Below are 20,325 nucleotides of genomic sequence, written 5' to 3'. Positions count from 1 at the left end.
AGTTTATATATTCCCAGCCAAATAAAATATATAAGCCGTTTTACTTTTGAGAGTTTTTTTTAATTATTTATTTTTATAAAAAAAAATAGTAAATAAGTCTCCTCTTCAGTCTCGGAATAAATTTTTATTTATTCTTATAATATTTAACAATTTTAAGACAACTTATTGATTATTATTTTAAATAATATTCTTCTATTAAACTCAATAATATAATATATCAAATATAAATAATAGAGTCAGTGTATTGTAAAATGGTAAAGAAGCGAAATTTCAAAAATAATATTAAAATTAGTGTCATTCAAGCATTGTTAATAGGTAAAATAAGTTAATTCTCACTCATCCTATTTAAATAATAAGAATAAATAGTCGCAATATTTTTTTTTAATAATGATGATTGTATTTTTATTATTTTTATTTATTTTAATAAATTATAGTAACACGTAAGCAAGTCTCTATGTTAAAAGTAAAAGTTGTTAATGCGTTAATTTTATTTTAATATAAGATATATTTTACATGTAAGTTAATTAAAACTTGCAGTGAATTCAAGAAATTAAGATTGTTTCAATCGATTCAAATTATTGAGACTTTTTCGTACATAATTATGCATGATTGCCAAAGGCGCAAATGATTATAATTTATTGAATTTTGTAGAGGGATAATAATAAAGAAAAAAATGTTAAAATTATATTTGACGAAAAAGAGCACGTGTAAAAAAATATTACGTAAATAATAATAAATAATTTTCATCGATTTCCAGTTTATTGAGGTCCAGCATTGTTGTCTTTCTGAAAAAAGAATAAAAACAACACGATTATAATATTAATATTTGTAAACATCCAATGATTGGAAAATAAAGTATGGTCTTAAATGAGTGAAAATAATGTAGAACAATATAGAAATCTTTTTCTATTAACTTGTTAAAGTGGGCTCTAATAGTTTTTAGTCGATGGTCTAACATTGATATCTCATATATTATCTAACATTTAATATTTTTGACAAAAATAATTTATATTATCTTTTAAGTTAACAGTATTTTTGTTTTTATTTAATTTGATTACCTGATTTCTTATAACATTATAATTTCTCCTAACAAAAATATTGAATGTCAGATACGTGATGTCAATGTTAAACCATCGTAGTTCTAGTGCAGGAATTTTGAGGCAATCCGTTTAGTACAATTTACTGACGATTTATTTTAAAGAGAGCTTATTTTTAATAAATAATTTAAACTGCTTTATAAAACAAATAAATAATTAATAAAATAAATAATTTATAAAATAAAACTAGGCAAGTGAGTGATTTCAGCAGATGGGCTATTATTACATTTTCATTATATTGTTTAATAAAAATATTTAAAAAAAAATATATCTTGCATACAGACTAATGTAATGATTCGATTTATTAATAATATGTTCAATTCACTAATGCAATTTATCATTTGTTATAAAAACTGATGTTTCATTAAAAAAAATCGAGTGCCGATCGAATATCTATTTAATCTAGTGTATGGACCCAATAGATTAGGTGAATGACAAAAAAAACATTGTTACTACAACTAATATACAGTCTAAGATCTAAAATGGTTCCATATAATATGTTTTTTTTAAGTAGTAAAAACATTGTTACGTATTAAATGAAAACATATAAATATTATGATTGGAAAGATAATGCTCAACGTATTCGAGATGTGATGCTTGCGACGGATGCTAAGGGTGTCCTGGATGGAGTATTGTTCACTAATGCCTCGATACTGCAAGAAGTAAGCATCAGCAAGATACTGTCACATATATGCCCACGTCGTATTCAGAGGGTGGTTGACAATAAAATGGATAATGAGAATACACTGCATCCACCACAAAGTTTGAAGATGAAGATAATATGGATATACGAAGAAAGGTGATTCAGAAATTTTGTAGTAACTATTCTATCAGTTTCATCGAATTGTTCCGTGTAGAAGATAGTAAAGTAAATATCGCCACCGTTGGGGGATGGCGCGATAAGCAGAAGACATCTTCTAGAATGATTACGATCCAAAGTCATGAGAGTAATGATGAAGGAACAAGAGCATTAATTAATTTACTAACCAGCATTTTCATGAAGTTAATTCTGTCAGGCCGCCCAAGTAAGTCATCCATAGATAAGACGTCAGCTGATACTTGTTCTTCCAATGATTGCTGGTCAAATCCTTCTGGCCTGAAATAAAAAAAAACAATATATATATATTAACACAAACCATTATATCAAGACATCTTTTTATTAAAAGAATAATTCACAAAATTTATTCTTTTCATTGCCAATCAAATTTTACTGGATACCTGTAGGTCAACTTTGGATTTGAATAAATGGCTTTAAAATAAATATAAAAAAATAGGTTAGTAGTTTTCCATTTGAAAATTTTAAATACTAAATATGACTAAAATGATAAATATTGTTAATTGGGTCAGCATTTATAATATTATCATATATAAATTAATATTGTCTTGCATGAATATATGTGACAAATATATACGTGATGTTAACAACGAAGTCGCGAGTTATCTCGCTTGTGGCTTGACAGTACATACAAACTTGGTGAGTTAACTCGTTCATGGCATTCTTCAGGATAATAATGTGGAAATCTTTATTAAACATTCATAATTTGGAAACACCTCAGAAACTTATATGTTGGAAAAAATCGTGATAAAAATATGATGCCGGACTAAACTAGAGTCTCCATCGAATTTCGGTAAATGTGCTTTTTTTTAGAATTATTAATAACCATGTCCTTGCTTTTTCGTACAAGGTGGTTGTTAGTAATTTTGAACAATCTCAAACACCCAGGCTTTGAGAAAAACACATAAATATTATGTCCTGACCGGGAATTGAACCCAGAACTCTCGGGTGGAAGGCAAGCGCGTTATGCAATTAATCCCAAGAGCCGTCTGGTAAATGTGGTTTACTTATTTAACAACTTGCACCCCGCCTAATTACGACGAAATTAACTAGTATTCATACAATTGAAGCGTTTTTAAAATTTCGCTTATATTTGGGACTGGTTTTTGTGATTTGAATCAAGGCACCAATTTATTATCATGTATGTCCAATGTAGACTATTGCGTTTTTAAATATTATGAATAAAAAAAATTGGTAGTCAATTAAATTATTAGAAAGTGTAAGTATGTTAAGAGTAATATTAGGAGATATTCTGATGTCGGTTAGGAATCCAGGTCAGTAAGTATCTACGTATTATCTGTACTATGATTCAAACCACAAAAGCAAATTGCCAATATTAGCATAATTTGATCTTTCATTTAATATTTATGTACCTACATTTTATATGTAAGTATTTTTTTCGTATTTATTTATACATAGAAACTATATATATATATATATATATATATTATACAAATCTATTAGCATATTATAATAAATGATATGCGTATCTGGTGTAAAGCTTACATTAAAATTTTGGCAGCATTGAAAGCTCGTCTATCTTCGTTTGTATCTATATTTTGTAGTCCATGGCGACTTTGCCATATTGCGGCCTCACTGGTGGCATCTAGCGGCTGGTTCTGAAAATAAATCAGAAAATTTTAGAAAATTTCTACACAATCACAGATTATAATAAAAAGTGTTTCTAACAGCTTCCAGAGCAATGTTAAATCGTCAATAATTTGAATATTTTACTGGGTAATAGAAAAACTACTTTAAGTTGAAATATTAATAATTTATTTAAAAAAATCACCAAAATAATTCATATTACAAAAATACATTATAATATGAGTGTTTCACAACCATATTGAACTAAGTCCATTCTGGTTATTTTTGAGTAAGATGGGTTCAAACATAATATTTGAGTATATTTATAATTCTGTAAGAAGGGTATGATTGCAATTCTAAAGTGTTATTTTGAGTACAATTAAGTTATTATGTAAAGTAAATCATACTCTTAGAGAATAAGAAATACTCAAATACTATGTTTCAACCTAGCTTACTCAAAAATAGCCAGAATGGACTTGATTCACTATGGTTGTGAAACACTCTATATTCAAATTTATTTAAATTTTATACAATTCTATTTGAGTCATTGTTTTGGAACCCGGGTTTTGCTTTACGGCATCTTCAGGCATGTACAAATAATGATGTTCTATTTGTTTAAGTATACATCGATCAGTAATCAGTTATATTCGGAAAACAGCATCCAAATTGGTCTGACATCAATAAGCCTTAATAAACAGTACTTGCTAAATCAAGAGATTTCACGGAGAATTGAAGCTTTCAAGATGTGGCTGTATAGACGCATCTTCAAAATTTTTTGGAGTTGGCTTTGGGTGCCAAATGTTGAAGTTATTTGAAAGGACCGAGAAATTCTCAGCCACATTATGAGAGGACAAAAGTACAGCATTCCCAACTTATCATTCAAGGAAAGATCGTAAGATGGTGAGCGAAGCCGAAGACGACGTCGCATTTCGTGGCTTAAAAACCTTCGTGATTGGTACGAGTGCAGCTCCACTGCACTATCCCACGTAGCAGATGACAACGCTAAGATCGCCTTGATGGTGGCCAATCTCCACTAGGGATGGCACAATACGAAGAATAAACAATACTGTTTTTAAACCTTATTAGTACGTTATAAATTTAGACTATGCGAGAAGCTTATTCTTTACTTCAAGAGCTTTTAGCTTATTTTTCTTCCAAAAAAGTTCCCCGATCCCTAAATAAACTCATTATAAAATGAGGTCAATATTGTGAGAACAAAATTACAGTTACCAATAGATTATCGTATAACTATCTTTGCGAAGAAACGTTTATATGTTTCTTGCCAGTTTAACCGCGTTTGTCAGTGTCGATAAGTATTTATTTTTTTGTTAATGATTCCATAAGCTATCTTTTTAAACATTGGTGTTAATACAGATTATATATTTAATATTTATAATATTACGTTTAGAGCGAAAGCCATGACTGGCAATGAAGGTCTTTTGAGGTCCGGATGTAGAAGCCTTGAGAGAAACCAGCGGTCGCCAAGTGAAAGGGGTCGCAGCGCTTCAGGAGCTGCTCCCTGAGGATTTGGAGTTCGAGAAGAGCTTCGTTTACCATGAGCTGAAAATAAAGGGATCGTATTAATATGTTATAAAGTGTATGAATAAATTTTGATAGTTCCCAACATTAAATTTTCTAGTTTAATAATTAGTTTGGACAAAGTTTTCAGACATTTTTGATAGTGAATATAAATAATACCGTTGTGTTTTATGACGCTATTAAGAAAGAATTAAAAAATATAAAATTAATAAAACAAATAAAAAAATGTCAGTCTCACGTAGTGTAAAAAATTAAAGGTACATATTTATTTTCTTTTTGAATACTATCACATGCCATGAGGCCTAATACCAGTAGTGTAGTGATCTAGTTACTAGGAACTCCCATATAATTGTGGATTCGATGAGTGAGTTTCCTGGCTTTAGACTTATGGAACCCAAAACCTGTTGCAAAGCTGTTGCAAAGCTGCATGGTAAAATATAGTGTGTGCCTGAACTGAATCCGGAGTTAGCTTATAAAATGCACAAGTTAGGTTAAAAAGAGTCCTCACATAGAAAATGTGCAAAGATTCAGAGCACTGAGCATATTGTGGAGTCAGACAACATGTATGCCTTCCTCGGAGGAGTTTTAGCTTTATACTAGGCCAAACCGAAAGCGATGACTTTTGAATTTTGAACAAAAGTTTTTTTTTACTATCGCCATATATAAAATAATTAATAAACAGCAGTATAATAGTAGAAGTGAAACGGTCTAACATTCGGAATATAAGAAAATTATAATTACGATGACATCATAGGGGATTGAGCCCAGAGTTCCCGGATGAGAAGTCAGTGCCTTATACACTGGACTACATTTTCTTATACCATACTACACCACCGTTTGTTACACGACTTTTTACGATGATTGCCATGATTTTAATTGTAGCATAATGACAATTTACAGTTCAATATTTTTTAATATGAGGCCAATATAAATTCTTTATATTTTATAATATATTTTCAATACCGTGAAAAAAACATTGTGCCCAGAAAAATAATATATGCCTATGTATAAAAAAATGGTAAAAAGGTAATTCTGGGTAAAACAAATATTTCGATCGGATATATAACAATTACAAGAATATTTGCATTGTAAATTCGACAAATGACACGTGTCAAGAACAATTTGATAAACAGTTAATCTCGAAGGCACTATCAAAAAATATATCTTGATTATTATTGATGCGGATGAAGAGTATTAAAATAGAAATTCGAAAGAAATATAATGCATTCTCAAAGATTTGTTTTCAAAAACAAAATGAATTCAAATGGAAATTGTATGGAAGTGAATTACTAGTTATTCGGCAATTCACTTTACGACTAGATTTTCAGGAACGTATCTCAGTCATATAATGTCAAAGTACCATTAAATAAAAATGTATATAATTATTATAAACACAATAATATATTCACGTATGTTGCAATACCCAAATATATCAGATACAATAGTATGTATTATTGTAAAAAAATATTATTAAAGTGTTGTTTTTACAGAATGCCTACTGGCAAAAAAAAAACATTGGGCGCCAACGATATAAATAATAATGTATTTTAGATATACAACTTATAAAAATAGTGAACTACAATAATATTCTAGTAACTGATAATATATGTATGTTAGTATATTTACCTCCCCAACATGAGTGTCCGTAGCTTAAACAAGAGCCTGAAAAACAAAATCAAATTATAAATATTATGTTAATGCTTTAAAAACATACCAATAAGAAAACTGTAATATTATAGATGTGAAACTGTTATAACAAAGTTGGTTTATATTATATATACACAAAACTTAAGATGAATTAAGTACAACCTACTACGAAAGACATGTGTGCGTTTATTTATTGGTTTCAGACTTTTATACGGGGGGAATAAACACAATCGAAGAAAAGTAAACAGGCGTTTGGATACCACGTAACTCGTGAGTCTCAGTTTAATCTCTTTCGAAAGGGATTATTAGGAAGTCTATGATATTTACGATAGTTATAAGCTTTTCAATTTCGCAGAAAATACAGTTTTATTATATTGATTATAAAATTAAAGTACACAATTATTGACAATATGTATTTAAATATAGTTAAATGCCACTAATTTCTCAACAAAATAGAAATTATTGTTGAGAAAGGCGATATCTCAAGATATCGCTTCATTAAAAGATATTTAAGTGATAAAAATATAATATAAATAAATTATGAGCCAAATCTGATTTGCACTGTTTTAATTATTAATGCTATCGATTATACATGTACAAGAAAACTAATACACGACAATAATAATCAATAAGTCATAAGTTTGGTCAACATATTATCGACAATAGAGAAACAACCCAAAAAGCCTAGCGGACATATTATAATATGGGAAATGTAATTTAGCGATGCACAATTCAACTAGGAATTAACTCAATATATTATAATTGAATTATTGATTAATCTTAAAAGGGATTATTCGACTTTATGACACGTTGAAAAAATAACTATTTTGTAAAATTATAAAGAGAATTTTTTTCTACGTTGAATGGCATTCATTATTAAGTCAATACTTCATTCGTGACATTGATTTTTGTGACAAATTATCAATACTGTCAAAAAGAAAAACATTAATATTATACTTTTTTAAATCGTCACGTAAAAATTAGGAAAAATTAGTTGACTTTAACCCACATTTCTACAAATACGTTAATTTTGTTCACTTACGAAATTAACACGTCATATATTATAATATAGATTTATTTAGATTTATGATCTTATATCTTTTAAACATAGTAACGATATTAGAAAGAATACTGATTTTAACAACAATGTGCAGTAGATTTGGCGAACACAATACTGGCTAAACCCTCTTTGCTAGCAATCACTAAATGACAGCATCCAAGAGATTGAATTGCCTGATACGGATGAAACAGATTGCGCGTGTTTGTCGAATAGCATCAAACATTTTCTCATACAAAAACCAGTGCGAAGTTGGTTTATTGGTTTCCTTTACACCGAACTAGTTGATTACTATAGATAATTATCACAATCTCCCATTTTTTTGAATATACGAGATAATATCATATTTGATTGAATAATTTATTTGTAAAAAAAGTAAGTATTTAATTTTTGTTTTTAGATGCGTATTGATTTATAAAAAAAAACTGTGTCAAATTGCAAGCATGGTATTTTTCCGCTAAGTGCATCTAGTAGGTGCTGCATTCAACTTACAATATGGTATTTTAAACATTATCTTTATACAACCCCATAACCGTTTGTTGATATTAGCTACTTCAGGAAAACATTTAGATTTTACTCTGCTTACCGCAAATTCACTCTACTATAGGTAGCCCGTATTCCTTCTTATCTCACTGTATTATTATGAAATATTTATTTGTAACACATGTATGATATTGCACTCATGATAAAAATAGTATGAATATTAATATACATGATTGATGAGAATCATTAAATGAACACCAAATATATGTTATATGGGATATTATTATAAACACGTGATATAAAGTTATAGGCATGAGTTAATTTTTTTTATCACAAAGTGTAAACATATATATTTGATCATATACGTATCTATAATTAAATCACATATTTTTTTGTAATAAAATATTAAAGTTTATTTAAATTAGTATATTTATTAATGTAGATACCTACTTACTTAGTTTTAGGTATTTAAAAAGCTTCACTTGTTTTTTATAACGTAAAATTCTTCACCACCCCTATTTTTATCAAATTACACTATGACTGAGTAAATGGTTAATAATTATTGGTAAATCTAAAAAGTATATTCATGTCATAATATATAATATAATATAAACATAACAATCTATGAACAGGTAACGTAAATTGTATCAAATATAATTTAACTCATATTATAAACTACGTGTAATTATTAATTATATTTATTAAATTAAAATAAAATATTAAAATTGTAAAATTACAATATGCTTAGAATTAAAAGGTGAATATTAAAAATGTATTAAAATAATTAATCAACTGCTTAATCTGCAAACCAGTCACTTGCACTTTTGATCAAAAATAAGATTTTGATGGCATTTTCTTATAAAGCATGTTTTCTATGCTCACACAAAATTGCAAACTCCTAAGCCTATAAATAAATGCGTTATCGTTATTCACACAAAACAGCCAACTGCAGGTGCCTAATTTCCAATATCGTAAATTGAACAACTCCGTTCTTTATATAAATTTTCTTTATATATATATACAAGGGAAGCTAAAATAGTGTATTAATTCATAGTGCAGCTTATTTGTAAAAAAAATCTCCAAGTTTATTTTTGGAATTAGTAAATTATTATTTTTTTTCTCCTTCTTGAATAATTTGCACAAATTGAGTTAGCCGGTATATAGATTGAGCAGTCGTCATGATGTTTGAACATATATATAGTTTGAAAAAACTTCTGAGAAATATATAACCACTAGAAAAATTTTTGTTATGTATTGATGTATTGATTGATGTTATGTATTTTTATTAAACAGAAATACATTTTTACCAATCTTGTATATATTATTTAATCTCGATTAAATAATAATCATAATTATAAATAATATTTTTAACTAACTAGCTGTAGTACACGGCTTTATATACGTTTATCTTACTTAACATAACAATAATAATTATATTCTTCATTATTAAAATATCTGTATTTAGACATATCACATGTTAAGGGGGGACATGCTCGTCGAAGGTCAAAATTGAGTTTTTATTGTATTTTCAAACCATGATCCTGGACACTCCTTAAACGTTGTAGATAATCTATTTATATAATTTTGAAGCCTTATTATCCTTTATAGTTATTTTAAACATTTGATGACTGCATGAAGTATTTTTGTTACATAAAATAGTATTCTTTTAAACCTCTCGCTCTAATGTTTTAGAATATAGTCATATTTCGGTACAGAACTGTGCAGTGGTGTTAAGATTTTTTACATTTATTTATTTTTAAACGCATTTATAAAACCATAAGTATAATTTATTACGAGATAATTTTTGTAAAATATTCACGATAAAAAATTATTTTGATAATCTCTGTGATCCCAAATTTGACAAGAATTAGGCATTTTATTATTCAAAAAATCGGCAAAATTAACACATTTGAAGATGATTCTAAAGATATTTATTATAAGCTATGTCTTTGAGCATTCAAGTGTGATAAAAATTAAATGAATAATGATTGCTTTATAAGAATTATTGACCTAAGAATAAGGTAGTGTTTTTTTGAAATACGCCATTTCTTTTGTCATTCCCTAGTGGTTAAGCTACAACATACGGCCGTAGCCATAAAATGACAAACTATAATTAAAGTAGGGAGTAAAATATGTTAACGCGCGTGTTTGAACATGTACTTAACTGAATTTTTTTTTTATTTTTTTTTAAACGGTACATGTTCAAACACGCGTGTCAATATCATTTTACTCCCTACTTCAATTATAGTTTGTCAATTTATGGCTACGGCCGTATGTTGTAGCTTAACCACTAGGGAATGACAAAAGAAATGGCGTATTTCAAAAAAACACTACCTTATTCTTAGGTCAATAATTATTATAAAGCAATCATTATTCATAAGATGTTTATCACACTTGAATGGTCAAAGACATAATTTATAATAAATATCTTTAGAATCATCTTGAAATGTGTTAATCTTGCCGATTTTTTGAATAATAAAATGCCTAATTCTTGTCAAATTTGGGATCACAGAGATTATCAATATAATTTTTTATCGTGAATATTTTACAAAAATTATCTCGTAATAAATTATGCAAATGGTTTTATAAATGCGTTTAAGAATAAATAAATGTAAAAAATCTTAACACCACTGCACAGTTATGTACCGAAATATGACTATATTCTAAAACATTAGAGCGAGAGGTTTAAAAGAATACTATTTTATGTAACAAAAATACTTCATGCAGTCATCAAATGTTTAAAATAACTATAAAGGATAATAAGGCTTCAAAATTGTACAAATAGATTATCTACAACGTTTAAGGAGTGTCCAGGATCATGGTTTGAATATACAATAAAAACTCAATTTTGACCTTCGACGAGCATGTCCCCCCTTAAACTAAAAATAATTCCCACAGCCAAACCAAACATAAGATATTAAAATCGAACCCAACACAATATGGAAACTGTCGTAAAAATTCAGATTTGTAATTGGTAGGAGAGGTAAGGCGAGCAAAAAAATTTGTATTTTACCACGTTTTTATTAGCTCGTATTCTTGTTTGTCCGGTACAGATTTTTTCTTGTGTATTTTTCTTGTAGATTTTTAACTGATTTTCCGACTAGCTAGACATTTGAAACTTTTAGAATATATCAAAACACGACGACAATGCATTCTTTTCATACGTTTGGCCACCTTTAAGCAGAATTGAATTCAATTTCAGTTAATTCTGTTTTGTATGTTTCGGGAAAAATTCGTTAAAAGTAATATTTACCACTCACTATTATTGGTTGCTAAGTGGGTCCTTTTTTTTTTTTTTTTTTTTTTGCCAGCATTGTCATTCTTCACAAAAAAGGTGACATAGAAGACCTAGCAAATTATCGTCCAATAAGTCTACTCCCTATTCTCTACAAGACGTTCACAAAAATTCTCTCAAACCGTCTGCAAAATGTACTAGACGAGAACCAACCGAGAGAACAAGCCGGATTTAGAGGAGGATACAGATTTTTTCTTGTGTATTTTTCTTGTAGATTTTTAACTGATTTTCCGACTAGCTAGACATTTGAAACTTTTAGAATATATCAAAACACGACGACAATGCATTCTTTTCATACGTTTGGCCACCTTTAAGCAGAATTGAATTCATTTTCAGTTAATTCTGTTTTGTATGTTTCGGGAAAAATTCGTTAAAAGTAATATTTACCACTCACTATTATTGGTTGCTAAGTGGGTCCTTTTTTTTTTTTTTTTTGCCAGCATTGTCATTCTTCACAAAAAAGGTGACATAGAAGACCTAGCAAATTATCGTCCAATAAGTCTACTCCCTATTCTCTACAAGACGTTCACAAAAATTCTCTCAAACCGTCTGCAAAATGTACTAGACGAGAACCAACCGAGAGAACAAGCCGGATTTAGAGGAGGATACAGCACTATGGACCATATCCAAGTCGTCAGAGAAATCATAGAGCGGTACCAGGAATACAAACTGCCACTATGCATGGGTTTTATAGACTATGAGAAGGCGTTTGATTCGATAAAGAAATGTTCAATACTCGACGCACTCAGAAAACAAGGAATCCCTGGACGCTATATAAATATTTTCAATAATATATACAGTAGCGCAACAGCATCTGTAAATCTCCATAAACCATCGCGCAGATTTCCTATCAGCAAAGGAGTCCGACAAGGTGATACAATCTCACCTAAACTATTTACAGCTACCCCTGAAGACTTATTCAGGCAACTTGACTGGAATGACAAAGGGATCCCCGTAAATGGAGAATACCTGAATCATCTGCGCTTTGCCGATGACATAGTAATTTTCTCGCAAGACTCAGAAGACCTCCAAAGCAGAATGCAGGAACTCGCTGAAGTAAGCAACAAAGTAGGTTTGAAAATAAATGTAACAAAGACGAAAGTCATGTTCAACTGCTTTGCAGGCCAAAAAGAGATCCTCATCAATGGCACTCAGCTCGAATAGGTGAAAAGCTACATCTATCTGGGACAACAAGTATCTATAGATGGATGTATATTTGATGAAATTATTCGCAGAGTAAAGCTAGGCTAGAGTGCTTTTGGCCGCCTAAATAATGTCTTCAAAAGTGACCTTTCACTGTGCCTAAAGCGCAGTGTTCAACCAGTGTGTGCTTCCCGTGATGACATATGTGAAACATGGACCCTAAGTAAAAGAGAGATCCAGAAACTTAGAGTAGCACAACGTGGTATGGAGAGGTGCATGCTGGGCATAACGCGAAAGGACAAAAAGAGGAATGAGTGGATAAGGAAGCAGACAAGAGTTTGCGATGTAATAGAGTTTATTTAAAGCCTTAAATGGAGATGGGCTGGACACATAGCTCGAAGAAGAGACAATCGTTGGACAAATCTAGTCATCCAGTGGTATCCAAGAAGTACAAAACGTCCACAAGGTAGACCTAGAGGCCGCTGGATCGATGAAATGATAAAGTTCTGCGGAAGTACGTGGCAACGCAATGCACAGGACCGAGAGAAGTGGAAGCAACTTGAATAGGCCTTCATCCAGCAGTGGATAGATTCAGGCTGATGATGATGACGATGATGAAGTGGGTCCTAGCAACTTAATTATTAAAATATCCGTGCGTTACTATGGAAATCAATATAAAATGTCAAAACGACATTTCTGTATTTTATAATATTTATTCAGTATTTCTATCAAGTACAATGAAAAGTTTTTATTAATACATGGAATTGTCAAGTTTTAAGGGGGGACATGCTCGTCGAAGGTCAAAATTGAGTTTTTATTGTATATTCAAACCATGATCCTGGACACTCCTTAAACGTTGTAGATGATCTATTTATATAATTTTGAAGCCTTATTATCCTTTATAGTTATTTTAAACATTTGATGACTGCATAAAGTACTTTTGTTACATAAAATAGTATTCTTTTAAACCTCTCGCTCTAATGTTTTAGAATATAGTCATATTTCGGTACATAACTGTGCAGTGGTGTTAAGATTTTTTACATTTATTAATTTTTAAACGCATTAATAAAACCATTAGCATAATTTATTACGAGATAATTTTTGTAAAATATTCACGATAAAAAATTATATTGATAATCTCTGTGATCCCAAATTTGACAAGAATTAGGCATTGTATTATTCAAAAAATCGGCAAGATTAACACATTTCAAGATGATTCTAAAGATACTTATTATAAGCTAAGTCTTTAACCATTCAAGTGTGATAAACATCTTATGAATAATGATTGCTTTATAATAATTATTGACCTAAGAATAAGGTAGTGTTTTTTTGAAATACGCCATTTCTTTTGTCATTCCCTAGTAGTTAAGCTACAACATACGGCCGTAGCCATAAATTGACAAACTATAATTGAAATAGGGAGTAAAATGATATTGACGCGCGTGTTTGAACATGTACCGTTTAAAAAAAATAAAAAAAAATTCGGTTAGGTGGGATCACAGAGATTATCAAAATTTTTTTTTTGTCGTGAATATTTTACAAAAATTATCTCGTAATAAATTATACTAATGGTTTTATAAATGCGTTTAAAAATTAATAAATGTAAAAAATCTTAACACCACTGCACAGTTCTGTACCGAAATATGACTATATTCTAAAACATTAGAGCGAGAGGTTTAAAAGAATACTATTTTATGTAACAAAAATACTTCATGCAGTCATCAAATGTTTAAAATAACTATAAAGGATAATAAGGCTTCAAAATTATATAAATAGATCATCTACAACGTTTAAGGAGTGTCCAGTATCATGGTTTGAATATAAAATAAAAACTCAATTTTGACCTTCGACGAGCATGTCCCCCCTTTTAAAAACGTGGTATATAAAAAGTTCTTATCTTATTCTTTTTCGTATCTTGTAATCATTTTATATATTGATGTCAGTTAATACTATGTAGGAAAAGGAAATCAAATAAACATTTATGATGACTTTCATATAAATAGGTAGAGATTAAATAATATTATACTCGTTTAAGTCTGTAAGTAGTTTAGTAAAGTGTTTAATAGTATGCGATTGGCGCGACTGTCGTTAATGGAGTGTTTTGAAATGTGCATCCGTTTGAGTTAACGTTCATTTACAGTTTGTTAATTAGAAATGTCTATTAAAACTATCTGCCACAAGGTAGATTGAAACTTTATCTTCAGTGCCCAAGTGCATTCAAATTATGGCATCTGGTAATACTACGGATTAGAGAAAACATTAGTGTCAAAAAGTTTTCTGATTATGAACGAACGCAATTAAGAACGATGCTTTGAATTGACATTATTCTCATATCAGTCTATTCAAGACTATTCGAAATTGATAAAAAATTGCTATTTTCATATCGACTGTGGAAAGGAAAAAGGACGTAATCTATACAAAAGCTAAAATATAATAATTACAAGATAAAAAGAACTTTTTGTATATAACGTTTTTAAATTTTCTGTTGAATCATATAAGCTTGGCTTGACTTGACTAGCTTAAATGATAAAAAAAAATGAACTTGACATGTCATATTGATTTTCATAGTAACGTACGTATACATTATTAATTTAGTTGCTAGGACCCCAGACCCCTAGCAACCAATAATGGTGTCAAAATAACTTTTCATACAAAACAGAATTAACTGAAAATGGATTCCATTCTACTTAAAGATGGCTAAAAGTTTTAAAAATGCATTGGCATCGTGTTCTGATATATTATAAAAGTTTGAAATGTCTAGCTAGTCGGTAAGTCAGTAAAAAATCGATTGCAAGATTTGTACCGGACAAAAAACCATCGAAAAAATAAGAATACGAGCTAAGAAAAACGTTGTAATGTAAAATAGACTTAACAGGAAGTGCATGATAATTAATAATTTGGTTTTTATATGCCTAATTTGATATTAATTATTCAGTTATTTAAAAAAACAACAAAACTGATGGTTAAGTCGTTTTTACCACTTCACTACTTTTTTTTTTTAATTGCTAGATAAATTTAGATAATAAAGTGGCATTTGCAGCGTACATACTTTGGACATAACGTATATTTAGTCATGTACAATGTTAATATGCAATAAAACCTATTTTGAAAATACTTAGGGTTAAGCCCTTTTTTCTTTCTATAGTCGATATGCAATATTGGGGCAATTGGTTTCAATATCGATTAGCTCAATTATTTTTTTTTCATCGAATATAAAACAATGTCATATTGATAAACCACTGAATACAGTTCAATTTTAAGTAAACTACTTAGTAGTACTAAACTGGAGGTTGATTTCAAAGCTTATTTTTTTATATTCTTCGACCGACATGTTTTTTTTTAATTAATATTATTGAATTTTATTTACAAAACTATTATTTGCAAAAAGAAAACATATTATTATATTATCTTGCTGAACTAAATATGCGTGATAGTAAGGTATTTTAAAACGGTTAAATATGCAGGTAATCGACTAGCTAATAATCTAAATAGCTGGTTGTCAGTCTGACGGTCGAACCACATTGTGTAAATACAGTTAAAATGTTGTTTTGTGGTTAAAATGATTGTAGGTATATCGCCATCTTCGTTTCAACTTTTTATAAATGCGATCTATTTGCTTAGAGTTTTGAAGATTGAATACAAATAATATGTATATAAAGTGGCAGTGCCCCATGTAAATATTTTTGATGTAATTGTAAAACTTTACTGCATTGTAAGTTTAGTATCTGTCAACATATTTTGAAAGTATACTATTATTTGTATTTTTTTACAACCTGACTGAAATAAACAATTCATCTCTCTTTCTTCTGCACATTTATATATATTATATTTTATATATTATTTTCTCTCGTGCGTTAGAGATCAATCATGACAAATACTGTATTTACAATTTACTGTATATACAATACAAATTTGTTGTATACACGAGAATATAATTCTGGGTAGAAACGATGTCAATTGATAATCGGTGACAATAGGAGAAATCACATTGCATTCACAACAAACAGCATTGCAGAATGTTGTCTAAGCAGGTAAACTATTATTTCATTACAATAATGATTCAATAGATAAAAGCATGTTTGCGATACAAAAATAAAACGTCTTTCGATTCTTCTTTATCAAAATAATTTCTACACTATGTTAGTCTACAAAATGTATTAAATGGAAGTTAACATGGGTTTTGTCTCGCGGGATCGATTTTCTTTGGTCGTGGCAGAACAAATAATAAAAGAAGTTTGAAACTCGATAAAGATAACTGCCGTCAGAAATATAATTCTATTATAGGACAATGTGACACGTTTAAGACGAATAAAAGTTTAAAAAAAAACCTTTTCAGATTACGGGGACGTGACGGTAATAATAAATAAATATTTATCACCTAGAACCGTTCACGCTTTTATTTTGACAGGAATATTTTACACAATTAACTAACTAACTTTCATGATCGTTATTTGAAAAAGTTTGTAATTCTAGCTGGCGCTAATTGAAAGTAATAATTTATATTAACATAAAAAATTGTATTTTTTGTAAAATCAGAAAATAAAAGTTATAGTTTCGGGTATTCAATAAAGAATGAAAAAAGAATTTAATATTTGCTCATGAAATCAGAAGCCACAATTTAATTTATTCAGTTAATGCTATTCCAAATAGAAAATTGAGAGTGATAGTTGACAGAGTGATAGTGAGAGTAACACTTTCATCCAGGATGGAGAAGGTTGGTAGGATAAGCCAAGATCTGCCAAAGGTTAGAGTAGCAGAAGTGCCATAATTTTTAACTAATTTTAAATTTACTTTTTTACACGATTGAATTCGACACCCTTTTTAAAGCTTTAAACAAGTTTTTCGTTTATTTGTAAACGGGTTTTTTCCAAATCTTTATAATAAAATCATGCATATTGTATAATCATATGCAATATCAAAGGATATGTATTTTTTTGGAATATATATCCTAAATTCATGACAAAAATTTGGGCATATTACATTCATTTCATTAATTTATTCTAAACCTGGCTCTTTTAAAATTGAATTTATCACCCCAGTCTTTTATCATAATATTATTGTCAATGTACACCAGAGTTCCGCGCAAGCTTGCAAAAAATAGGTAGGAATTAAAATAAAACTTAATATGAAGTATTCATTATCTGGTGGAGAAGAAACTAGTTTAACCAGTTAATGATGTTTCTTTGAAACGGACAAAATTTGGTCATGATTATTATTAAACTATGTGGAATACCGTAATACTCGTAAGTAGGGAATCTAATCCCGAGCCAAAATTCTGATCCCGGGATTTCGGGATTACAATTCGACAATCCCGGGATCCCAGGACTGGTCCCGGGATTGGTATTTTTTTCCATTGTTTATATAAAATTTTTATATTTACTAATAACATTGATAAAATCGGTAAAAAATAAATCTAGTATTTAAGACATTTATTGTTAATATTGTATACGTTCAATCTTGGAAAAACATAAGTTTAATGGAGTAAATAATATTGTAATATAAATAATAATGTGAATTCAATATGAAATTGCTGTATCTGATAGAAAAGACTTAGTGAATGGGTAAAATAGTAAAGCAAATGTGTGTACTTATGGTACTTATGGTGTACTTATGGCCTTTCCGCTTCATAAATTAATTTAGTCTGCCAAATATGAAACTGCCGTAAAACGTATAAGACCATGGTGGAATTACTTTGTTAATAGTGCGAAGCATTGTTTTTTCTAATCTTTCTCATTTTTATTAATTTATGTGAAAATATAAAATGAATTGGCAACTTACACATAAATCAAACTTCATTCAAACTTTGTTTATTTCTAATTTATTTATTTGTTATTAAAAGTATTTTTTCTGTTATATTTTCATTTTTATTTTATTTTCCATAAAAATTGATAAAAAATCGATCCCGAAAGTTTCGGGATTATGTTTATTAATCCCGTGATTCATAGGTATCGAAAATAGCTCGGGATCCCGGGATTGGAATCCCTACTCGTAAGTACTTCTTTATGTTAGTTACTAGCTTAATACCAAGTAGGAGTTCCTCATGATTTGAGAAAATATTTTAATGGCTCCGCCAAAAAAAGGGTTGCAAATCACTGACTTGTGGTTAAACTGGGAAGTGAATGAATATACAAATTATTTATATTATATATATGCAAGTCAATAGGTTTTTTGGAAACCCTAACGAAAAAAAAAATCCACGTATATTTTTGGAAGGATTTGACCTTTCGGAATATCGTTGACCCGCATGATTTGGCATTATTTTCATAGTAATACGATTGTTGGAAAAAATTAATTCACTGGTGTTTACTTAATAGACAGAAAATGCCACCGAATTGACAAGATAGTTAGGTTATGCGGAAATACGTAGTGAAACTACGATAAAAAAGTAATGCACAATGAGAGGCAGTAAATTGATCCCGGCTAATAATAACGATAGAAATACACTGCGTTATACATTTTCTATCATTGTAATTATATAATATATTTATGAACATAATATATATTTTTTTCCCGACCATATCCGATCCTAATGGGATCATATGGGCCTCCACAGAGTAGAGGTTTGTATTAACAGATTTTGTTTTTTTTTTACGAGAAATGGATGTCAGCCACTTACTCAACCTATTAGGTCCATACCCTGACTCACACAAAAATTGAAAAAACAATATGTTTACTTGCCAGACTCAGGATTTGAACCTGAGACCCGCGGCATGATAGTCCAACGCTTAAGCCGCGCGGCCACCGCGGGTGTCAAACATAATATTTATTAAATTATTAAAAAATATATCCAAATAAAAAGAAAATTGTCAAACTAAACAATATCTCATAATTACTCAATGGTCGTTTTTTTAAATTATCAATTTATATTGTATTATAAGAAAAATTGTAGTGGAACAATTATTTAACTTTGAACATGCGCAGATGTAATGTACAGGGCAAATGTGATTATTGCTACGGTTGGTATTCTCGACTGCACTTACATCAAGCCTATTTCATGGGGGTTTCTAGCTATTGGCGCCGCTTCAACAATGTCTTGTTTACTGTCAAAACTATCAAATCTCACGCTATCGTGGTATATTTATATTGGCTTGTTGGAACAATAGCCAAAATCTAGGGGTATTTTGGCCTTGCTCAGTCACATAGTTTTTTCGTAATGATTTTTATTTTAATAAATTATTTTTTTTATTCAACGAATAAGACACACGATTTGACAATGTAACATTCCATATATTGAATATACATAATTTGAAAACGTCTTATGCATATACACACTGGAAAAAATCATTTTGTAGAAAAAATACGACACCCGACGGGGCTTGAACCTGTATCTGGTGGATTCGCGCCAGTGTGCTTTTCCAATTAAGCTACGGGCATCTTAGTTAATCACGACGATTTAGCTTGTAGTTGTTTTTTTGCATTCAATTTGGGATCCATGTCTTTAATTTTCTAGTCATTAAGCCATAAAATAGGTTCAATGGTTTTCCCACAATTTACATTATCATTTTTCGTAATTCATTGAATGGTTTTCTCATGAAAAAACTACGTTCATGTAACTATGAATGAAGTTCTTTCACATCTATCTAACAGCATGACAGGTCTGTGAAATATGTTCCGACTTCATGAACAATAGCAATCATGTGCA

General features: G+C 29.6%; 2 long non-coding RNA genes across 2 annotated transcripts in view; both read right to left on the bottom strand.

Annotated features, from left to right (window-relative positions):
• Window positions 1-445: 445 nt before the first annotated feature.
• On the bottom strand, window positions 446-3,551 carry LOC147073272 (uncharacterized). Its single transcript, XR_015070432.1, has 3 exons — window positions 3,439-3,551; window positions 2,085-2,193; window positions 446-785 (listed from the first exon to the last, which is right to left on the bottom strand). It is a non-coding gene; the product is annotated as an uncharacterized LOC147073272 (long non-coding RNA).
• A 1,358-nt stretch (window positions 3,552-4,909) lies between these two features.
• Window positions 4,910-20,325, bottom strand: part of LOC147073271 (uncharacterized) — a 45,259-nt gene continuing 29,843 nt past the window's right edge. Inside the window, exons 3-4 of the long non-coding RNA XR_015070490.1 lie at window positions 6,685-6,720; window positions 4,910-5,079 (exon numbers count right to left, since the gene is read on the bottom strand). This is a non-coding gene — a long non-coding RNA (uncharacterized LOC147073271). The remainder of the gene's footprint in view (window positions 5,080-6,684; window positions 6,721-20,325) is intronic.

The sequence above is a fragment of the Rhyacophila brunnea genome, unplaced genomic scaffold (genome assembly GCF_057557595.1).
Source record: "Rhyacophila brunnea isolate RB1 unplaced genomic scaffold, BYU_Rbru_1.0 scaffold_18, whole genome shotgun sequence".
In the NCBI taxonomy this organism is placed as follows: Eukaryota; Metazoa; Arthropoda; class Insecta; order Trichoptera; family Rhyacophilidae; genus Rhyacophila; species Rhyacophila brunnea.
Note: the sequence above shows the minus strand (reverse complement) of the source record. Positions and strands in the feature narration are given on the sequence as shown.